Source organism: Syngnathoides biaculeatus, chromosome 2 (assembly GCF_019802595.1).
Source record: "Syngnathoides biaculeatus isolate LvHL_M chromosome 2, ASM1980259v1, whole genome shotgun sequence".
NCBI lineage: Eukaryota > Metazoa > Chordata > Actinopteri > Syngnathiformes > Syngnathidae > Syngnathoides > Syngnathoides biaculeatus.
Window position 1 is genome coordinate 37,858,552 of NC_084641.1, and position 13,910 is coordinate 37,872,461.

At 45.4% G+C, this 13,910-nt stretch overlaps 1 long non-coding RNA gene across 1 annotated transcript in view; it reads right to left on the reverse strand.

The window, feature by feature from the left end:
• Positions 1 to 447: 447 nt before the first annotated feature.
• Positions 448 to 13,910, reverse strand: part of LOC133495823 (uncharacterized) — a 50,797-nt gene continuing 37,334 nt past the window's right edge. Inside the window, exons 2-3 of the long non-coding RNA XR_009793664.1 lie at positions 6,916 to 7,059; positions 448 to 982 (exon numbers count right to left, since the gene is read on the reverse strand). This is a non-coding gene — a long non-coding RNA (uncharacterized LOC133495823). The remainder of the gene's footprint in view (positions 983 to 6,915; positions 7,060 to 13,910) is intronic.

Here is a 13,910-nt window from a genome sequence, read left to right on the forward strand (position 1 = left end):
GCCATTGGGACCCTCCTTGCGGACGTCCGCCTGAGTGGCCCCGAAGGGACCCTGGTGCTTGGAATCCTAGTCAACCTCCTGAACTACTGAGCCAAGCTCCTCACTTTGGGTGGCCTGGACGACCACCAGACCCATATTTGGGTCCAACCCCTTGTCCCATGCTTGTGACAGTCAGTCAAGTTATTCTTGTGGCAAAAAATTTCAATCATTTAAAGCACATAGTTTCCTTGTGTATGAAAATCACCAAATAAATACATTTGCTTTACTTATTTTCATGCTCTTTATTGTTTGGCTTTACAGGACTTCCGATCACATACATTCACAGAAACTCTCTTCAATTTTTACATGTATAATCACAATTCTCCAAATCTTTGTTCAAAGGTGTAGATCCTTCAAATAAGCATGCTCAACATGCTACAATACTTGTAGTTCTAGTAATTGCTAAAAAAAAAAAAAACAATATTATTAAACTGGAAAAATAAACACACTATCAACGTTAACCAATGGCAAAATATTTTGGGTGGAGGTTGGATCATGTGTGAGGTAAGGTGGTCTGATACCCATGCCCCTCCCTTTGGGACCGGTCTGGTTTTAAAGGATAAGGAGTAGTAAAGGATAAGATTAGAATGAGTCAGCGGTAGTTGGGAATCATGAACACTTACAGTTAATCACATCCTACCTTTCCTATCTGGAAGCAGTAATGCGTGTTCCTCTGGTACACAGTAGCCAATCATAGTGCACATATATGCTGGAACCATTAATGTTGGAGCAGGCCACGTCCTGCCAGGAATGCGTGTGGGATTTCTAGTAACTTGCTGTAAAAGCATCGAGGAAAGTCACCCAACTTCCTTGTTGGATCCTACGTCAGCACTTCTAAATATGGGCACGGAGTGTCATCATTGCGCGCTGCTGCTTCAACCATTCACACTGAGCAGGTGCTGTGAGAGCCTGTTCATTCTCCTTCAAAAACAAGACGAGCTTGCTGGGGGGAAAAAAAAAAAAAATCCGTGGATGAAGTTGTAGTTTAGCCGAAAGCAATTGACTGGGTTTGCCAATGGACCAAAATAGAAACAAGAAATACAAACAATAGAAATAAGGCATTTTCTCATATTGGAGGACTGACTATTGGTGACCAATTATCAAGTTCCCACAACAAAAGCACTTTCTTATGCTCTTTTCACACCCGGTCGTGAGTTTATCTGTCCGTGCAAAGTGATTACATATAAAGTCAACGCGAATGCGCAAATGTGTGCATTCGTCCTAGGCTACATGAAAGACCTGTTTGACGTGACGTTAGTTACAATTCACGGATTTGCTCAAATTGGAAAATTAAAATTCCAGTATATTTACATGTATATTTATATTACTTGTTTACAGCTGTTTGTACTTTACACAAATGAAGCGAATTCTTTTTTGTCATGTATATAACACGCAATCAAACTCACACAAGTACACGTTGCAAATGTTTGCTTCACATTACTGTGAATGCTAAATATTCATTTATTAAGTATTAGCAAAGCTGGTTTTCATCTTTAAGTTGTTTTGGTGTTGTCTGTAGCTGCCAAATACAACTAAAGTAACTTGTAATTTAATTTAGTTACTTTTAAGTATACAGTAAAGTAACTCAGTTTTTCAAGGTAACTGTGGCCACACTGGTGGTAACATCTAAGCCATAATTGAAAGATTAAGATGAATTCGATAAAGTGCTTTGACCTACGCTTTCTTTTCTATATTGTTATTTTATTTTGACTCACAGATTGTTGCTACAGAATGTGCGCTAGCACAAAAGCAGCAGAGATCCCAAAACTCAGTGACCTCCCGGAGAGGCCCACTCACCCGTTTTCTGTTTGTCCACACTTGTTTGCTTCCTCATCCCCAAGTCTTTCTCTTGCGCAACTTTGTTTTGCCTCCATGCTCTCTTGTCGTTCCACCCGCTCTCTCGACCTGGCACTCCTCCTTTGCTCTAGGTACAGTACTCTATTTTTTTTTCATCCTCTCTTTATTTCCATGACATGTCTGCATTCGACTTGTTCATGCACAAATAAGCAACATATGCACACACACCACAGCAGCACTTGTGTGGGAGCCTGTGCCTCTGTAATCTCCAAGTGAAGCTGGTGAGAGGCCAAGGAGCCAACTCAGACTCAGGAGGCCAAATGCAAACAGCAGTGAAGCTGCTTGTGTGCCCGCCTGAGATCAAAGCTCCTGTCTGCATAGCTCCACTCTGCTCGACGTGGATGAGCAGTCTTTACATCCACACGCGGCTTTGTATGCTTGTGTTGGTGTGTAAGCATGCCGGTGCTGAAGGTGTGTACATGCCCTTGTGCGTCTTCGTGTGCGTGCGTGCGTGCGTGTGTGTGTGTGTGTGTGTGTGTGTGTGTGTGTGAGAACGCTTCTATGAGGGCATATCAACAGTGGTATGGTGGGGGGTTGAGAGCAGTACTCATTTGAACGTGACTCCATACTTTAAAAAGAATTTCTGCTTCAGGCCTCTGAGTCACATTGCATAATAAAGAGATGATTACTGACATTCAAGAAAGATATTTCAAATATGCTCTTAAATCACTCAATTCTTTGCTACAGTCTTCTTTTCCTTTCGGCTTGTCCCGTTAGGGGTCGCCACAGCGTGTCATCTTTTGCCATCTTAGCCTATCTCCTGCATCTTCCTCTCTAACCCCAACTGCCCTCATGTCTTCCCTCACCACATCCATAAACCTTCTCTTTGGTCTTCCTCTCGCTCTTTTGCCTGGGAGCTCCATCCTCAGCATCCTTCTACCAATATACTCACTCTCTCGCCTCTGAACATGTCCAAACCATCGAAGTCTGCTCTCTCGAATCTTGTCTCCAAAACATCCAGCTTTGGCTGTCCCTCTAATGAGCTCATTTCTAATCCTATCCAACCTGGTCACTCCGAGCGAGAACCTCAACATCTTCATTTCTGCCACCTCCAGTTCAGATTCCTGTTGTTTCTTCAGTGCCACTGTCTCTAATCCGTACATCATGGCCGGCCTCACCACTGTTTTGTAAACTTTGCCCTTCATCCTAGCAGACACTCTTCTGTCACATAACACACCAGACACCTTTCGCCAGCTGTTCCAACCTGCTTGGACCCGTTTCTTCACTTACTGACCACACTCTCCATTGCTCTGTATTGTTGACCCCAAGTATTTGAAGCCATCCACCCTCGCTATCTCTTCTCCCTGTAGCCTCACTCTTCCCCCTCTACTTTTCTCATTCACGCACATATATTCTGTTTTACTTCGGCTAATCTTCATTCCTCTCCTTCCAGTGCATGTCTCCATCTTTCCAATTGTTCCTCTGCATGCTCCCTGCTTTCACTGCATATGACAATATCATCTGCGAACATCATGGTCCAAGGGGATTCCAGTCTAACCTCATCTGTCAGCCTATCCATTACCACTGCAAACAGGAAGGGGCTCAGAGCTGATCCCTGATGCAGTCCCACCTCCACCTTAAATTCCTCTGTCACACCTAAGGCACACCTCACCATTGTTCTGCTGCCATCATACATGTCCTGTACTATTTTAACATACTTCTCTGCCACACCAGACTTACGCATGCAGTACCACAGTTCCTCTCTTGGTACTCTGTCATAGGCTTTCTCTAGATCCACAAAGACACAATGTAGCTCCTTCTGACCTTCTCTGTACTTTTCCACGAGCATCCTCAAGGCAAATAATGCATCTGTGGTACTCTTTCTAGGCATGAAACCATACTGTTGCTCGCAGATACTTACTTCTGTCCTGAATCTAGCCTCCACTACTCTTTCCCATAACTTCATTGTGTGGCTCATCAACTTTATTCCTCTATAGTTCCCACAGCTCTGAACATCCCCTTTGTTCTTAAAAATGGGAACTAGAACACTTTTCCTCCATTCTTCAGGCATCTTTTCGCCCGCTAGTATTCTGTTGAATAAGTTGGTCAAAAACTCCACAGCCATCTCTCCAAATTGCTTCCATACCTCTACCGGTATGTCATCAGGACCAACTGCCTTCCCATTTTTCATCCTTTGTAATGCCTTTCTGACTTCCCCCTTAGTAATCATTTCCACTTCCTGGTCCTTCACTCTTGCCTCTTCAACTCTTCCTTCTCTCTCATTTTCTTCATTCATCAACTTCTCAAAGTATTCTTTCCATCTATTTAGCACACTACCGGCACCAGTCAACACATTTCCATCTCTATCCTTAATCACCCTAACCTTCTGCACATCCTTCCCATCTCTATCCCTCTGTCTGGCCAACCTGTAGAGATCCTTTTCTCCTTCTTTCGTGTCCAACCTGGTGTACATGTCTTCATATGCCTCTTGTTTAGCCTTTGCCACCTCTACCTTTGTCCTACGTCGCATCTCGATGTACTCCTTTCGCCTCTCCTCAGTCCTCTCAGTATCCCACTTCTTCTTCGCTAATCTCTTTCCTTGTATGACTCCCTGTATTTTGGGGTTCCACCACCAAGTCTCCTTCTCCCCTTTCCTACCAGATGACACACCAAGTACTCTCCTGCCTGTTTCTCTGATCATCTTGGCTGTCGTCGTCCAGTCTTCCAGGAGCTTCGGTTGTCCATCGAGAGCCTGTCTCACCTCTTTCCGGAAGGCCGCACAACATTCTTCCTTTCTCAGCTTCCACCACATGGTTCTCTGCTCTACCTTTGTCTTCTTAATCTTCCTACCCACCACCAGAATCATCCTACATACTACCATCCTATGCTGTCGAGCTACACTCTCCCCTACCACTACTTTACAGTCAGTAACCTCCTTCAGATTACATCGTCTGCACAAAATATAATCTACCTGCGTGGTTCTACGCCGCTCTTGTAGGTCACTATATGTTCCTCCCTCTTTTGGAAATAAGTGTTCACTACAGCCATCTCCATCCTTTTTGCAAAGTCCACCACCATCTGCCCTTCAAAGTTCCTTTCCTGGATGCCGTACTTACCCATCACTTCTTCATCGCCCCTGTTTCCTTTACCAATATGTCCATTACAATCTGCACCAATCACAACTCTCTCGCTGTCTGGGATGCTCAGAACTACTTCATCTAGTTCCTTCCAGAATTTCTCTTTCAACTCTAGGTCACATCCTACCTGTGGTGCATAGCCGCTAACCACATTATACATAACACCCTCAATTTCAAATTTTAGTCTCATCACTCGATCTGATACTCTTTTCACCTCCAAGACATTCTTAGCCAGCTCTTCCTTTAAAATAACCCCTACTCCATTTCTCTTCCCATCTACTACGTGGTAGAATAATTTAAACCCTGCTCCCAAACTTCTAGCCTTACTACCTTTCCACCTGCTCTCTTGGATGCACAGAATATCAACCTTTCTCCTAATCATCATGTCAACCAACTCCTGAGCTTTTCCTGTCATAGTCCCAACATTCAAAGTCCCTACACTCAGTTGTAGGCTCTGTGCATTCCTTTTTTTTCTTCTGACGCTGGATCCGGTTTCCTCCTCTTCTTTGTCTTCAACCCACAGTAGCTGAATTTCCACCGACGCCCTGCAGGTTAGCAGTGCCGGGGGCGGGCGTTGTTAACCCGGGCCACGACCGATCCGGTATGGGATTCTTTAGATGAACGCTCATATTTGTTTGGCACAGTTTTTACGCCGGATGCCCTTCCTGACGCAACCCTCTGCATTTATCCGGGCTTGGGACCGGCCTACAGATTGCACTGGTTTGTGCCCCCATAGGGCCTCATTCTTTGCTACAGTGCAACCAAATAAAACAAAGAGAGAATAATTAATTGAGCAGAATATAGAGAGGCATCACAGCTTCTTCCAATGTGTTTGTGGGGCCAAAGTAAAAAAGAAGTTTGAAATGTGCAGTATTTAACTTGACCCTGAACTGTCATAATGTAAGTAACTGTGGAACTGTGTGGATTATATCAATAGAGGAATGGGACATCCATCCATCCATCCATCCATCCATCCATCCATCCATCCATCCATCCATAATCGGACCTGCTAATCCTCACAAGGGTCACAGTAGTGCTGTAGCCTATCCTGGATGGCTTCGGGCAGGAGGCGGAATGCACCTAGAACTGGTAACCAGTCAATCGCAGGGCATATGGAGACACACAACAATTGCACACACAATCACTTCTAAGGGTAATTATGAGTCTCCAATTAATACACATTATGAGGATGTAGGAGGAGACCTGGAGAAAACCCACGCATTCACAGGGAGAACATCCAAATTCTTCACAGGTAAGGCCGGGAATTGAAGTCAAGGTCCTACTGAAAGACTGGATCTGACTGACATTAGAACTCCTTTGAGGACACCTTTGAGGTCAGTGCATTTACCCAAAAAGTTCCAAAACATAAATTTTTAGTTCTCACTACTAAGAATTGTTTTATTCCACCCCGAAGAAAGCATATGGTTAATATGTATATAGAGGTCTTGGTGTCTCAAAATGAGAAATTTTGTAGGGTTAAAGCGCAGCAATGTTTCATTCCACTTTGGCTCAGGTTCAACACTTACAGAGCCTTTAACAGATTTGTTGGTTCAGACTTTTACAAAAAGTAGGATACTTTTCTTTGATAAAAGGAATGAAATTGCATTTGAATGTTGGCTGGCAAGATGTGGTCGCCTTGGTAGGGTGCTCCCTTATATTGTTTATATTTTTGTATTTTTTGGTCATCTCTGGACTTAAGTACATAAGGGAAGAGTTTCTAACAATCAGGGTGTTTTTCAACAACTCTCGCAAATTCGTGGATTTTTTTCCCCCCGAGTTACTCAATGGGGCAGCCACTCTGATCTACATAGCATGGAGGCAACAACACTGCAGGAGGACGCAAGCCGGTATCTAAGCGAGACTTCGCAGGAGAGGGCACACATTGGCACTCCTGTTGATTTAGCTTGCGGATCTATGCTCTCTTCCCAACGAAATAGATTACCTTCATCTCCTGATAAGGACCAGCAAAGACTTCGGACAATCTGCTGCCCTCTGCTTCACCGAGACATGGTTGAGCGAATGCATTCCCGACGGAGCAATTGCGCTACCTCGCTTCCTTATTCACGTGGATGGTCGCATCGCGGAGCTGTTGGGGAAAACAAATGGTGAAAAATGTAGACAATGCAGCCCTCTTATTAGTCGCTGTTCCTCTGTAAGCCGTTTTACTCGCTGCATGAGTTTGCCTCGTTCAGGCTTGTTGGTGTTTACATTCCGCCGCAAGCAAGCACTGCTAATGCTCACTGAACAAGTAGATGAGCTTGAGTATAAACACCCAGACTCAACCATGAACTCCTTAAATATAAGCAGCACATAGACTGTCCGACAAGGTAAAATAACATTCTAGACTACAGCTATAGCACAGTAAATCACGCATATCATGGCATTCCCCGGGCTGTCCTAGGTTCTGCCAACCTCTGCTTAATCTACTTAATACCTATATACAGGCAAGCACTTAAACGTGTGAAGACTTCAGAAAAATCAGTGAAAATATGGACCAATGAGGCAAAATTAGAACTTCAAAGCTGTTTGGACTGCGAAGACTTGAGTGTCTTTGAATATTCAGCTAGCATCCTGGATGAATATATGAATGTTGTTACATCATGGCAGTTTCTGTGAGGAGGTTTGTGTACCAACAAAAACTTTTAGAATGTTCCATAACAATAAACCGTGGTTTACAGCCAAATTTGGGCAACTCCGGCAGGCTAAAGAGGTTGCATATTGTAGTGGGGATAGGGCCCAGTACAATTGCACTAGAAACCAGTTGACTCAAGAAATTGCCATTGGAAAAGCGACAATTGCATCAAAGAAAGAAAAACAGTTTGGCGCCAATGACTCGGAATCAGTCTTGCATGCATTACGATCACTAACCAATTACAAGCAATGACCCTCTCAGTGGACAACAACAGTAGTCTAGCTGACGACCTGTACAGCTTTTACTGCAGATTTCAAAAGGACACTTTCACTCCACCAAGTTGCACCACCGACTTCTGCGTTGACCATCCATGAACCAGATGTGATACAGTATCTTCAAAGAACAAAAGATTAAATAAGCGGTGGGCCCAGACCTTGTGTCCCCATCCTGCCTAAAAGTCTGCGCAGACCAACCTACACCAGTCTTCACATACATCTTCAGAGGATCTATGTAACTGTGCGAACTACGAAACTGCTTCAAATGCTCCACCCTCATTCTGGTCTCTAAGAAACCTGGAATCTCGGGTCTGAATGACTACAAGTCTGTTGCCTTGACATCTGTGGTCATGAAGTCCTTTGAACGCCTTGTGCTGGACCACCTCAAGAACATCATAGGACCCACTGTATTTTGCCGACTGAACAAATAGGTTTGCGGATGATGCAGTCAACATGAGTCTGCGCTTCATCTCCGAACACCTTAACACCGTGGGAACCTAAGTGAAGATCCTGTTTTTGGACTTCATGTCTGTGTTCTACACTATCATCCCAAAACTACTTCCTCCATGCTTCTCCAGCTAAGTGTCTCATCTGCCATCTGTCAGGATCCACAACTTCCTCATGGGCAGGACACAGCAGATGAAGCTGGGAGACACCACCTCATCCACATGCACAATCAGCACTGGGGCCCCCAAGGTTGTGCCCTCTCCCAACTATTCTTCCCACTCTTCACAAAGGGCTGTCAATGGACATGGCTGTCAAACTCCTGAAGTTCGCAGACACCACAGTTATTGGGCTTATCAAAGACTGATGAGTTTGCGTATTGACAGGAAGTGGAGAGGCTGTTGCGTTGGTACGGCCAACACAACCTGGATATGAACAGACTAAAGGCTGTAGAGATGATTGTGGTCTTCAGGAGGCCCAGCTGCCCCTTACTCTGTCCAACTGTCTGATGTCAACTGTCGAGACCTTCAAGATCCTGGGAATCACAGTCTTACAGGACCTGAAGTAGGAGATAAACATCAACTCCATCCTGAAAAAAAACAAACAAACAAACAGCAAAGGATGTACTTCCTGTAGCTTCTGAGGAAGCACCGTCTGCCACGAGAGCTGCTGAAACATTTTTACACAGCAGTCATTGAATCAGTACAGTGTATCTCCATCACAGTCTGGTTTGGGGCTGCCACAAAAAAGAACAAACTCCAAGTGCAATGGACAATCAAAATTGCTGGATGGATTGTTGGGACCACCCTACCCACCCTTGAGGACTTGCACACAACCTGAACTAGGACAAGACTGGGCAGGATCCTTTTGGACTCTCTATATCCTAGCTCTTCCACCTTGTTCCTTCAGGTAGATGCTACCGATCAAAGCAAACATTCCAAGAGCTTCTTCCATCTTGCAATTAAATTTTTGAAGAGCTAACGTACAATTCAACTGCGACATGCTGCAAATTTTCTGTCTTGAGTTTGTGATCACATTCAGCTGTGCCAATCGTTATTATATATAATGGATTGTTAGTCTTGCAACTCTGCATCATCTGCACATCTGTTGTTGACCAATACAAGTCTCTCATACATGAGTAGTACCTGCACTAATTGCACAATCGACTGAAGAAGTCGGACATGGTCCCAGACTATCGCACGACTAGTTACGTTAAACTGCAATACAGTCCTCGTCTGAACTATGGACTGTCACTCAAACAGTCACTCTAAATACTAGAAGACTACATCCTTTGCATGACTGTGAGATTTAAAAAAATGTTCTCTGTCAATTGACTGTCTGTCTGCTGCTATACTCAACATGGATGTCCTACTCGGGTGGCTCCAACTACTGGAGACAAATCCCTTTTGCATTATTTACATACTTGGCCAATAAAGGTGATTCTGATTCTGATAAACCTGTTAATTTTATCTAGCCTGGCTGGGAGCTCAGCACTGCTAAACCTCTGATTCTCTTTTAGTGTGTAGTGTACTTGAGATTACAGCCATGTCCCACAAAACCAGATGTCTTACATGATTAACATGATTGACAGGAGAAAACCAAGGTGGACTTTTATCAGACTCATGGGAAGACAAATATATGGAGACAAAAAGGAAAAATTCATGATCCAATAATATCCATTCATGTGTCAAAAAAAAACAAGGCGGAGGATGTCTGTTAATGCAAAGGACTCACTCATCAATTGTGATGTGTATCAGGCTATACTCTGCACACATTCAGCCAAAGTTGTGAAAAATGAGAGGATGCCAACACAGTTGAAATGACAGGAAAGCAATGACATTTTTGAGGAAAATAAATAGTTCCTCAATGTCCAACTCAGTTGCTCAATTTCTAGCAAAAATAGATTGCTTTTTAATTGCTAATGAAAAAAATTAAGCTGCCTATGGTGAAAACCATAAATGGAATGAGGTTTCACTTGCCCAGACGTGCGTCACCAGAGCCCACCTCTGGAGCCAGGTATGGAGGTGAGGCTTGAAGGTGAGCACCTGGTTGCCGGGCCTGCACCCACGGGGCTTGGCCGGTACAGTCCGAAAGGGTAACGTAGGTCCCCCTTCTCATGGGCTCACCAATTGTGGGAGGGTCCATAGGGGTCTGGTGCAGTGCGACCTGGATGGTGGCAAAAGGCAGGGACCTGGGTGAGCCAATCACCAGATACCGAACCTGGCTCGAGGGATGTAGAACATCACATCTATGGTAGGCAAGAAGCCCGAGCTGGTGTGTGAGGTCGAGAAGTTCCGACTAGATCTAATCAGACCCACCTTCACTCACTGCTTGGGGTCTTGTAACAATCCTCTTCAGATGGGTTGGACTTTTTCAACTCTGGAGTTGCCCAAGCTGAGAGGCTTTGTGCAGGTCTTGGTATACTTTTTACCCCCAAGCTTGGCGCATGTATTTTGGGGTTCACCCTGATGGACAAGAGGGCAACCTCCCTTTGCCTTCCAGTAGGGGATGGGTCCTGACTGTTTGTGCCTGTGCTCAGAATACCCACACTTTTTGGAGTCCTTGCAGGGGATGCTAGAGAGTGCTCCTACTGAGTACTCCATCGTTCTGTGGGGGACTTCAATGCTCACATGGGCAATAACAGTGGACCTGAAAGGGCGTGATTGGGAGGAACACCCCCGCCACCCGCAACAACATTTTCAAGCATAAGGGTGTCCTACGTGCACTTGGCACCAGGGCACCCTGGCTTGCAGTTTGATGATTGACTTTGTGGTCATGTTATCGGAATTGAGGCTCCATGTCTTGGACAATTCGGTGAAGAGAGGGGCACAGGTGTCAACTGATCACCAGCTTGTGGTGACTTGGCTCTGATGGTGGAGGAAGATGCTGGTAGGACATAGGAGGCCCAAAAGTATTGTGAGGGTCTGCTGGGAACGGCTGCCAAAATCCCCTGTTAGGAGCTTCAATTCTCTCCTTTGACAAAACTTTGGTCATGTTCCAGGGGAGACATGAAGTCTGATTGGGCGATGAGTCTTCGTTGCTGAGGCAGACGATTGGAGCTGTGGCTATAAGGTGGTTGGTGCTTGTCACAGTGGCAATCCCTGAACCCTGAGGGATGTGGTCAAGTTAAAGTAGGAGTCCTATTGGACCATTTTGGACTGTGGGACCCCCAAGGCAGCTGATGGGTATCGGTTGGGCAAGCAGAATGCAGCTTTGGTGGTCACTGAAGCAAAAACATGGGCATGAGAGGAGTTCGGTGAAGCTATATAGAAAGACCTCCAGACAACTTTGAGGAAATTCTGGTCCACCATCCGGGTTCTCAGCAGGTAAAAGCACTGCACCATACAAGCTGTGTACAGTGAGGATGGGGCGCTGTGTCTCGACTCGCGACGATTCTGTGGGGAGAATACTTTGAAGATCTCCTCAATTTCACTGACACACCTTCCCATAAGGAAGCAGAGTCTGGGTTTTCTGAGGCAGCCTCTCCTATCTCTGGGTGGGTAAAAACCTCCTTGGTTGCAAGGCCCCAGGAGTGGATAACATTTACCTGGTGTTCCAAAGGCGCTGAATGCTGTGGGGCTGTCCTGGTTGACATGCCTCTGCAACATCACCTGGACATCAGGGGCAGTGCCTCTGGATTGGCAGACTCACGTTGTGGTCCCCCTTTTTAAGAAGGGGGACCCGAGAGTGTGTTCCAACTACAGAGGGATCACACTCCTTACCCTCCCTGGTAAGGTCTATTCAGCGGTGCTGGAGAGGAGGGTCTGTTGGGAAGTCGAATTGTCCTGGCTGTGGAACAGTGGACCAGCTCTATACTCTCGACCCTCTCCCTCAAGGGTGCATGGGATTTCACCCAATCAGTCTGTGTTTTGTGGACGTGGAGCAGGCGTTAGGGTTAGGGTGTCACTCAGGGAGTCCAGTGGGGGTCCAGTGGGGGTGCTTTGGGAGTATTGGTTACCAAACCATCTGATATGGGCTGTATGTATGACCGGTATCAGAGTTTGGTCCGCATTGCTGGCAGGAAGTCACACTTGTTTTTGGTGAGGGTTTGACTCTGCTGAAGTTGCCCTTTGTCACTGATTCAGTTCATAACTTTAATGGACAGGATTTTTAAGCGCAGACAAAGTGTAGAGGGGGTACAATTTGGTGGCCTCAGTATTGCTTTCCTGCTGTTTTAAGATGACGTGGCTCTGTTGACTTCATCAAGCAGTGAACTCCAACTCACACTGGAGTGGTTTGCACCCGAGTGTGAAGCAGCTTTGATGAGAATAAGCCGCTCAAAATCTGAGACCATGGTCCTCACTCAGAACCAAGTGGAGGAGTGTGTTTTGTTCACAAGTGTCAGGTTCACCAATCAGACATTCATTAAACAGGACAAAAAAAGGAAGCAAAGACACAAGTTCAAGTCTCGCAAGGAGAGAGGACAGGAACTGTCTCGTACAATTCACCACTGCACTCTCTGATTATCTTCTCCTCGGCACCTCTATTTATTTAGTTTTGAGACCCCCCTTATTTACATGGATGTTACAAAAAGGAGACGACAAGCAAAACAGTTTGAAACAAGGTGTAAATGTTTGTTCATGTGCGTGTGCTTGTGTGGAAGATTGCTGAATACATGTGTGGTCATAATTTCTTTAACAGGCAGCAGTTCTAACAGTTCTGATGATTAGATGTTTTTGTTCTTGCTATCTCCTGCTAGGAGGCTCCCACGTTATCTAGTGCAGAGCAGAGCATTTATTTATTGGAAGCAAATGTATGATAATTATGATCACAATTATTCCTACAACAAGTGAAGGAAAAATGGAACATCAGATCAACAGGCAAATCGGTGCAGCATCTGCAGCAATGCACACATTGTCTCAGTCCATTGTGGTGAAGAATGACTTAAACTGAAAGGCAAAGCTCTGTATTTACCAGTCAATCTATGTCCCCACCCTCCCCCATGGTCATGAGCTGTAGGTCAGTACCAAAAGAATAAGATCCCAGATACAAGCGGCCGAAATGAGTTTCCTCTGCAGGGTGTCCGGGCTCTCCCATAGAGATAGGGTGAGAAGCTTGGTCATCCGGGAGGATCTCAGCGTAGAGCCACTGCCCCTCCATATTGAGAGGAGCCAGATGAGCTGGCTGGGGCATCTGATTCCGCTGCCTCCCGGACGCCTCCCTGGTGAGGTGTTCTGGGCATGTCTCACCGGAAGGAGACCCAGGGGACCACCCGGAACACGCTGGAGAGACTATGTCTCTCGGCTGGCCTGGGAACGCCTTGGGATTCCCCCCAGAAGAGCTGGATGAAGTGGCTGGAAAGGAAAGTCTGGGCAAACCTGTTAAAGCTACTGTGCCCCTGATCTGACCTTGGATAAGCAGTAAAAGATGGATGGATGGATGGATGGATGAAAAATTAAGGCATTCAGACTCATTAACAAGTGAATGTGGTTGCAGCCGGGCTTGGCAACTCCAGGAGGAAAGAATTCAGAGATGTTCATTGGTTCTACAAGTCCACACCTTCATTGACTATCAAAAAAAAAAAAAAAAATTAGTTTAAAATGTCTTTTGCCTAAACCAGAAGCGGGCAAACTTATTGTCTCAGAA